We start from the raw sequence: 9,604 nt of genomic DNA on the forward strand, positions 1-9,604 counted from the left end.
TGGTGATACTGACATGATCAGAAAGCATAATTTGAGTGCAAGGTGAGAGGAATGCACTGTCGTTGAATAAATGTGGGGTATTCCATATTCAAGGCATATGATCCATTCCTTTTAGTTATGTTCCCTAACTTTATAACACTTTGATTTACCAAGTTGCTCATAATACAGTTGTTTCAGGCAATAAATATTACAACACTAACCTACCACCAATGTGACATTCTTTCCACCAGTGACCCCAGTCTCCCACCCATCACATCAGCCTGTTCCCTTAGCAAACAGAAACAAATTTACTTCATATTGTTTGTTACAACACAAAGGCAAATTGAATTATCAAACTTTAGCTCAATAAATCAATTTTTGATCAATGTTATATGTCACAACAGTGTTACTAAAGTCATTGAGGATTTACTGGGCTGATTAGTGCTAGTTGAGCCTTTTGTGTTATTGTTTTTAATCACTGAGCTTGGTAGTCTTCTATGCAACTTTCCCATCAGATTTGCTCTGATCCCACTAGGCTGAATGATACTATGAAATTTGGAGACATCATAGGGTTTCACGGTACAGGAGCTATGGAGTTGGAACAATTTGATGGCTTGGCCACTTGATAAGGTTCCGTTGTGGAGTGGGTCATTTCTATGTTGAAGGGTGATGGTGTGGCTGCAGGATACTGTGCCTTCAGGCCGAAAGGGTGATCTGCCTACCCACATTATGAGAAAACCTCAGAATTGTTAGCCCAGACTATCTACCTGGAAGAATTCAGTGGCATCATGTTCTTCTTTGTGCAACTGGGCAATTTATCTGCAGGTGGGTGTGGATATGGGTGTGGGCTGCTAGGTTTTCCAGCAGCAGAGATAGGGAAGAATCCATCTGCCTTTATTCCAAGAAAGTCACAGAGTTTTCAGCTTATGGACAGGTCCCACTTGGGAAGATTTCAGCTACTCATGGTTCTTTAAATAGAGGTATTTTAGGATACTGTCAATACCACCCCATGGCTCTTGTGCCACCTGAGACGTCTTCGCGAGGAATCCTATATTTCAAAGCCTTCTCAAACTCAAGGTTTCCCCCTAAAGACTTAGAAAGATGCTGCTGCCTTCTTCTGCAATTCAGGTACATCAAGGTGTCCATCCACCATCCTGACTTTTGTTTTTGAAGTAAACAGATTTTATTTAGAGGGATTTTTGAGGGAAGGAGGAAGGGATAAGTGGGAGAGAGACTAGTAAGAGTAACGCTCTCAAGAGAGAATGTGGGCTTCTCCAAGGGTGGAGAGAGCTCCTACACATATCCGAGCTTTAGACGCAAAAGTATGAAAGTACACATCTCAAAAGGGGAGATATGCGCGACACATGTGCTCGGGGACCGCACGTGGGCGCAAGCAGCACATGGGCTCAGGCAGCATACGTGAGTGCTTCCTTTGTTCAAGGTGTCTTTTATAGGGTTTCTTCAACCTGCCCCCACATGGGACTTCTTTGGGGCTTCTTTGCAGGTAAAAGTCCGTTGCTAAGGAGGTTACTAGGGAGGCTGGGAGCGGTGCTGGTCTTTAGGCTGGATCACATTATAATCAGATTAAGGGAGAATTCTGAGAGTTTGAGGAATTTCATGGGGAGGGGTCCAACCTCCTCAGGGTCTGCTTGAAGGTCTTATCAGGTCTGTTTTCTGTATCCACAGGGTGGATCTCTCTTAGGATTCTCCTTCCCAGAGATTTTGTTAATCTAAATTTCATTGCTAAGAGCCTTTTAGATATAAGGTGGTGAAATCTCTAGGAGGGAATAAAAGGTAGATAGGGAAAGACCCTTGGCATCCTGACCTTTGGCTCCAGGGACATCTGCAAACTCTTCCTGTATCCCCTGGATGTAGCAAGCCCCTCCTGAATACTTCTCAAAACCAGAGCAAATGTGAATGTGGAAACATCTGCACAGCAATACTACCCCTTCATCCCTATCAATTCCAAGAGTTCTGGGGTCTTATATATTTCCTTACATATGTCTATTGTAATCTTTGTATACATACAAATATTGGAAACTGAACTGCATTATGAGTTAAGTAAAATCTGAAGGGGACAGACATTATTAGATGAACAAATTATGAAGAGTACTGCTTGTTGGAAAATAAGAAACTAGATCAGACCTCAAACATCTGGGAATCTGAAACTTAAATCATAGTAACCTACAAATCTTAAGAACAATGATGAAACAAAGGATTTCACCTCCTAAAACACACAGTGTCACTGTCATGGCAAATTACTGAGCTGAAATATACCCTCAAACATCATTAACGAGGAACACAAAATAATGCTTCATACAGTGGCCATGGAAATAAAGCAATCACTGGAAGTAATATTTAATGAAATTAAGCATAATCTGATACAGGGTATCAAAGAGTCCATACAAATGGAATATACAAATGGAATACAGTGTTAAAATATACAATAGCAAGTTACAGAACAGAACTCAACATACAAAGGAATGTGATGTAGGCAGGATAAGGAAAGGCCCCTCCCAAGGCAATGGCAAAAAGGGAACTTGCAACAAATCAGGAAAAGCAGGAATTAAGGCCTGATAAGACCCTCACCTATCTACAGCAACAAATCCAGAGAAGCTCCTGCAGAAAAAAAAGGTCAGGAAAGGAATTTCAAAGAAGACCATCAGCATTCTCAACCCCCCTGGTAACCTCCTTAGCAATGGACCTAGGTGAAAGCCCCACATGGGGGCAGGTTGGAGAAACCCTATAAAGGCCACCTTGGACAAAGGAAGGGCATGTATATGCTGCCTGAGCCCATGTGCTGCTTGTGCCCATGTGGCCAAGTATATGTGGTGCCCGAGCACGTGTGTCACCTGCATGTGTCCCTTCTTGAGATGTGTACTTTCATGCTTTTGTGTCTAATGCTGAGACGCCTGTAGGGGCTCTTTCTCCCCTAAAGAAGTCCAGATTCTCTGTAACTCTCCACTCCCTCCCACTTTCTCTTCCTCCTCTATTTCAAAACCTCCAAATAAAATCTGTTTTACTTCACTGCTTGTCTACTCCTAAAATTCTTTTCTGTGAGGCGAGACAAGAACCCAGTAAACCTGGGTCCTGGGTGGCGGAGGCAAATCAGGAGAAAGTGACCATCTTTCTCCTCCTCAGTTCATATGAGCCACCCATGGGGCCCACCAGTATCAAATGTATCAGTTATCTTGAAAACCAAATACAAGATATCACCAATAATGAAGTGAAAAAAGAAAAAGAAAAGGAAAGGAAAGGAGTGGCAGTGAATGTAAGGTTTGTCACAGTTAAGAACATAGAATTTTCGAATCATATGAATACCAGAAGGAGAGGAGAAAGGGAAAGGGAAAGAACAGCTGGTGGAACAAATAATAAACAGAATTTTCCTGATATCTTGAAAGAGGTTTCTGCACAGATTCAATAGGCCCAAACAGTTCTAAACAAAACTGACTCAAACAAAAGAAAGCTAAGACACATAACAATCAAAATGGAAATATCAAAAGATAGTGACAGACTACTTAAAGCAGAGAGAGAAGAGAACCCTCAAACATAAGGGAGACAATGTAAGAATTGCAATTGACCATCAACATGACATCTCACAAGCTAGGAAGGAGTAGAATGACATATTCAAAGTACTTACCGAAAAAAAAAGCTCCATAATAGAGTCCATTACTATGCAAAGTTGTCCTTTAGATTTGAGAGAGGGATAAGAACCTTTCCAGACACAGAGCTGGCTGTATTTGTGACAGCTAAAGCAAAGCTAAAGAATTACTGAAAGATTGCTTTTTAAAAAATAAGCTCTTACAATAACAATTGAATCACACACACACACACAGACTCACACTCACAAATATTAACACATCACTTTATGTCACTGAACTTTCTATATGCTGATGGACTTAACTTTCCTAAAAAATGGCATAGAGTAGCTGGATGCAATAGGAAACAAAAAATCCCTCCATTTGCTGCCTACCGGATATATACCTTAAACTCATAGGATGAATACAGACTTAGCATGGTAAACAAGCCAATGGGAAAGAAAACAAAACAAAAAACCTGGTGCAGCATACTTATATTGATGTAGGCAGGCAGGCAGATTGGGAAGACCCCCTCCCAAAGCAATGGCAAAAGCCAACTTTGCAGAAAACAGGAAAAAAACAGGAACTAAGGCCTGATAAATCCCTCACCTATCTACAGCAATAGACCCAGAGAAACTCCTGCAGAAACAAAAGGCCAGGAAAGGAATTTCAAAGGAGATTTTCAGCACTCCCACCCCCTTGGTAGCCTCCAGAGCAAAGGACTTTTACCTTGGTAGAAGCCCCACATGAGGGCAGGTTGGAAAAACTCTATAAAAGCCACCTTGAGCAAACGAAGGGCACACATATGCTTCCTGAGCTCATGGGCTGCTTGTGCTCACGTGGTTGAGCATATGTGGTGGCAGAGCACATGTGTCACCCAAGCACATGCTGCGGAACAGTTTTTTCCCCAACGTGCCCACTGGACACATTGTGCACTGGGTCTGGGCAGACAGGTGGGCGGGTGGGGGGGTGGGGGGAGAGAAGGATGCTTGGAGCATGGAGGAATACTCTTCGGGAGCACCTGATGGCTGTTCACTTTATTGCCAAATACACATATTTTATAGAGGGTCTTGGCTTAAAGAAAAGTCCAATCACAGAAAGTTTAGCATTATTGGCCTATTAGTTCTCCTACTCTGCATTGCCCCAGTCCAATCTCAATCAAGGCTAGTTGCTTAGGTTAGGATGACCTGCTAAGCATACATGACAGTTTCTCTGTCTTTAGTGCATGTGACTAGGAGGTTGAGTGAAGCTCAAGGTCAAATATCCAGCACTGGCTGACACCCTGTTTTTGCCAACTTTGCCCAGATACTCCTTCTTGCTAGGCTTCACTTCTGGGCCACTTTGCTAAGTCGGGTGTTATCTGCTCCAGTGCCCATCACAATGCTCCACAATGCTGGTATGTGTATAAGGGCTCTTTGTACCCTTGGAGAAGCCCGGGTTCTTTCTTGAGTACATTACTCTCCACACTCTCCCACTTTCTCATCCTCCTTCCCTTCAAAACCTCCAAATAAAATCTGTTTTACTTCAATGTTTATCTACTCCTGAAATTCTTTTCTGTGAGGCGAGACAAGAACCCAGTAACCCTGGGTCCTGGGTGGCAGAGGCAGATGGGGAGAAAGTGACCGTCTTTTTCCTCCCCGCTTCACATAAATCACCCGTGGGGCCCCCGACATCAATATCAGACTAAATTTCAGTCAATATAAAGAAAGTAATGAAAGGTAATAATGGCACTACTTATTGGTAAAGAGAACAATAGATCAAGAAATAATATCATTAACATAAGCAAATGGAGGCTCAGCAAAGTTCATAAAGATTCTGCGCACAAAACTAAAAATACTCATTGACGGAAACACACAGTAGTAGTTGGAGATATCAACACAACACTTTCCCAACTAGACAGATCAACTAGACAGCATATCATAAAAGAGACAAGAGCCCTGAAAGAGAAGCTGAAAGAATTGGGATTGTTGACTATATTCACCCCCAAAATTTTACATCCCCAAAGATTGTTGAACATATGCAAATTTATGCATGCCACAAAGATTGTTGAACATCTGCATACATAAATACATACACGTACAAATATAGAAATTGTAGAAACCACCTTCTCACACCACAATGCCATGAAAGAAGAAATTGAAAGAAAGAAGATGAAAGCTAAACAAAACACTGCCAAACAATGGGTCAATGATGAAATGAAGTAATAAGTCAAAAGATTTCTTAAAACTATTAAGAATGAAGACACAATATGCCAGTATCTAAGGAAGACAGCAAAATCTGTACAAAGGAGGAATTTCATGTAATGCAGGCTACACTAAGAAAAAATAGAAAAAGTCCAATCAGCAACCTAAACACACATCTCAAAAATCTAAGGAAAGGACAACAGACAGATCCAAAATGTAGTAGAATGAGGGAAATAATCAAAACTAGAGCAGAAATAACATAGAAATCAAGAAAGCAATTCAAAGAATCAATAAAATGAGGAGCTGTTTCTTTGAAAAAATATATGGTCGATAAACCTTTAGCTAGTCTCACGAGGAAAAAAAGAGGAAACTTTCAAATAAATCAGATCAGAATTAGAAGGAGTGAAAACACAATAGATCCTTCAGAAATAAAAATATATAATGAGGGGTTACCATTAAAAACTTTATGCTATAGCTGGAGAACCTAGAAGAAACAAATAGATTCTTAGAGTCACCTCCCAAATCTGAACAAGGATGAAAAAGAAAGCCTAACTAGGCCAATCACAAGTAAAGAAACTGAAGCAGTAAATAAGAGTCTTCCTCAAAACAACTGGATTCCCAATCCAGAAGGGTTCACTGGTAAGTTGTTTCAAACCTTCAAAAATATATGCTTTTACTCCTTAAATCCTTCCAAAATATAGAAGATGCAAGATTCTTTTCTAATACCTTCTATGATGCTAACAGTATAATATTATAATGCAAAGTAGACACTTTCAAGAAAGAAAATTTCAGAACAATCTCCCTGATGAAAATAGAAGCAAAAAAAAAAATCTAATAAAATCTTAGTTAACAGACTTCAGCAACACATAAAAAAAATCTATACCCCTAATCAAGTGGAATTTATATTGTGGATGCAAGGATGATTCATATGCAAACATATGCAAATCAATCAACATACTAGATAACCTTTGTAAAAGGAACATATAGGACCATAAAAGGTTTATGATCTTATAAACTGATGCAGGAAAATGCTTTGGCAAGATCGGGCATCCATTTATGAGAGCACTGTAGCATTGTTGTCCTGTTGTTCATTGATTTGCTCCAGCGGGCACCAGTAACGTGCCCATTGTGAGACTTGTTACTGTTTTTTGCATATCGAATATGCCACGGGTAGCTTGCTAGGTTCTGCCGTGCGGGCGGGATACTCTCCAGTAGCTTGCTGGACTCTCCGAGAGGGAGGGAGGACTCAAACCTGGATCAGCCGCATGCAAGGCAAACGCCCTAATCATTGTGCTATCGCTCCAGTCCTATCCATTTATGATAAAAACACTTTAAAAAATGGGGTGGAAGGAATTTTCCTGAAGTTAATAATGGCCAGCAATAACAGACTCACAGGCAATATCATTCTTACTGATGAAAAATGAAATATTTTACCCTGAAATCAGGTTCAAGGCGAGGATCTTCAGTCACTCTGCTCTTATTTAGCATAGCATTAAAAGTCCTGGCAACAGTAATCAGGCAAGAAAAAAAAATCAAAGGGATCCAAATTGCAAGAAAAGAGCTCAAATTATTACTATTTGCAGATGACTTGATTGCATAAATCACTGTATCACTGTCATCCCATTGCTCATCTATTTGCTCGAGAGGGCACCAGTAACGTCTCCACTGTGAGACTTGTTGTTACTTTTATTGGCATATAGAATACGCCACGGGTAGCTTTCCAGGCTCTGTTGTATGGGCAAGATACTCTCTCGGTAGCTTACCGGGCTCTCTGAGAAGGGCAGAGGAATCAAACCTATGTAGGCTGCGTGCAAGGCAAATGACCCTAAAGCTTCTAGAAACAATATCCCAATACAATGAAGTATTGGACTCATTCTTATATATAAAAATCAAAGTAGAAAGTGGTCAAGGAGTCTATCACATTTAAAACAATATCCCCAAACTTCAAATATCTAGGAATCAGATTAATAAAAAAATTAGGAAATCTATACCATTGTAACTTAAATGCACTTAGAAAAGTGATAGAAGACCTTGGGAAAGTGATAGAAGACCTTAAGAAATGAAAAAATATCTCATATTCATGGATTAGAAGGAATATTATTAAAATAATTTTCTTACCTAAGCTATTATATAGATTCAATGCAATCCTCATCCAAATTCACACGACACTCTTGCAGGATACAGAAAAATTAATAATTAAGTTTTATGAAATCAGAAAAAATCATGAATAGTCAAACCTGCACTGAAAAATAAAAAATTGAGAGGTATTTCATTACCTTATTTAAAACTGCATTATGAAGCTAAAATGATCAAAATTGCATGGTAATGGAATAAAAATAGACCCTCTGATTAATGGGCCAAGTCAAATACCCAATGACTATATATATGTATATATATATATGTATATATATACATATGCACACACAATTAATTTTCAATAAAGGAAATGAATTAAAGCTAGATCGATATCTTACACGTCACACAAAAGTAAATTCAAATTGGATCAAAGACCTTGAGTTTTGAACAGAAGGTATAAATTACACTGAGGAAAACATATGCACAACCTCAAAGATGTTTTCAATGTTCTGATACCATTGAGAAAGCCAATAAAATACAAAATAGCAAAGTTGCAATACACAAAATTAAAAAGCTTTAGCATGGAAAGAGAAAGACAGAAATTCAGGTCTTGGGATTGTTCTTCACATGTTTCAGGCCTAAAATTCACCTATTAGTAATTTTATAAATCAAAGTTATTTACTAAAGAAGGGGAAAAATAAGTGTTTTTAAAAATACAAAGAAAAAAATCATAAAAATACAAGATTGATGCAGAAAGGTATTAATGTAGGTAAGGTATTTGCCTTGCATGCAACTTTTCCCATCTCTAGCGCACTATATTATTCCCTGAATCCACTAGGACATGTAAAGAAATAATCGAAATAATCTCTGAGCATAGCTGGTGTGCTATTCTCAGAAATTGAATTAAAAATAATAATTTTAAGTCTAAAAACGTTTTATTACAGTTTAAAATTTTATTTTCATAAAGTTTCTCACAATAATTGATTATGTTCAATATTTCAACACTAATCCCACCACCATTACACCTTCACAATACCATTATTTCAAATTTTCCCACCAACTCCAAAGCCTGCCCCAGAGGCAGATGCTAAATAATTTATTTTGTATTGCTTGTTATGAATAATTGACTGAAAGTGATCTAAAAAAATTTTCCTTAGAGGAAAGTGTGTGAAAATTGTTCATCTTGTCTTGGAGCCATTAAGGCCCTGTATAGGAGATTATTAAGATGTTATTCGAGTCTGAGCCTTTGTATTATTTTTGACCAAGATTGGTTGTCTTCTACCTTACACCCCATCAAGTGTGCTACTCTTGTTATATCAGTGGCATAAAGTATGAGGTGTCACTCCTGGAATTCTAAAAATTTAAATTGGATGCTAAAGGTGGAGTTAGGTTTTTTAACTAGATGGTGATTTGGGGGTCCAGAGGCAACTCTATGGCATACTGCTCTCTTCTAAGATTGATTTGTGAGTCCTAAAACTGTTTTGTAATAATAAAATAGCTCGTTGCTGTTAGTTGAGTCTTTGGGGCTAGACTCTTCAGTCACTAAACCTGGTGGTGTTCAGTGTTGCTTTTCCTTTATGACCTCTGCAGTCGTCTGGATTTGCGTTTTGAGTGTTGTTCTGTAGTTAGTTAGGTGCCTAGAGTTAAAATGTCTTTGTATGTTTATGGTAAGTTACAGAAAGAAATACACCGCTGTGGATGGGGTACCATTCTGACCTGGGGTACAGAATGGTGCTCCTAAGCACAAAGCCAGGTCTAACCCTTTGCCCATGAAATTTCTTCATTTAT

This window comes from Sorex araneus, chromosome X (genome assembly GCF_027595985.1).
Source record: "Sorex araneus isolate mSorAra2 chromosome X, mSorAra2.pri, whole genome shotgun sequence".
Taxonomy (NCBI): Eukaryota; Metazoa; Chordata; class Mammalia; order Eulipotyphla; family Soricidae; genus Sorex; species Sorex araneus.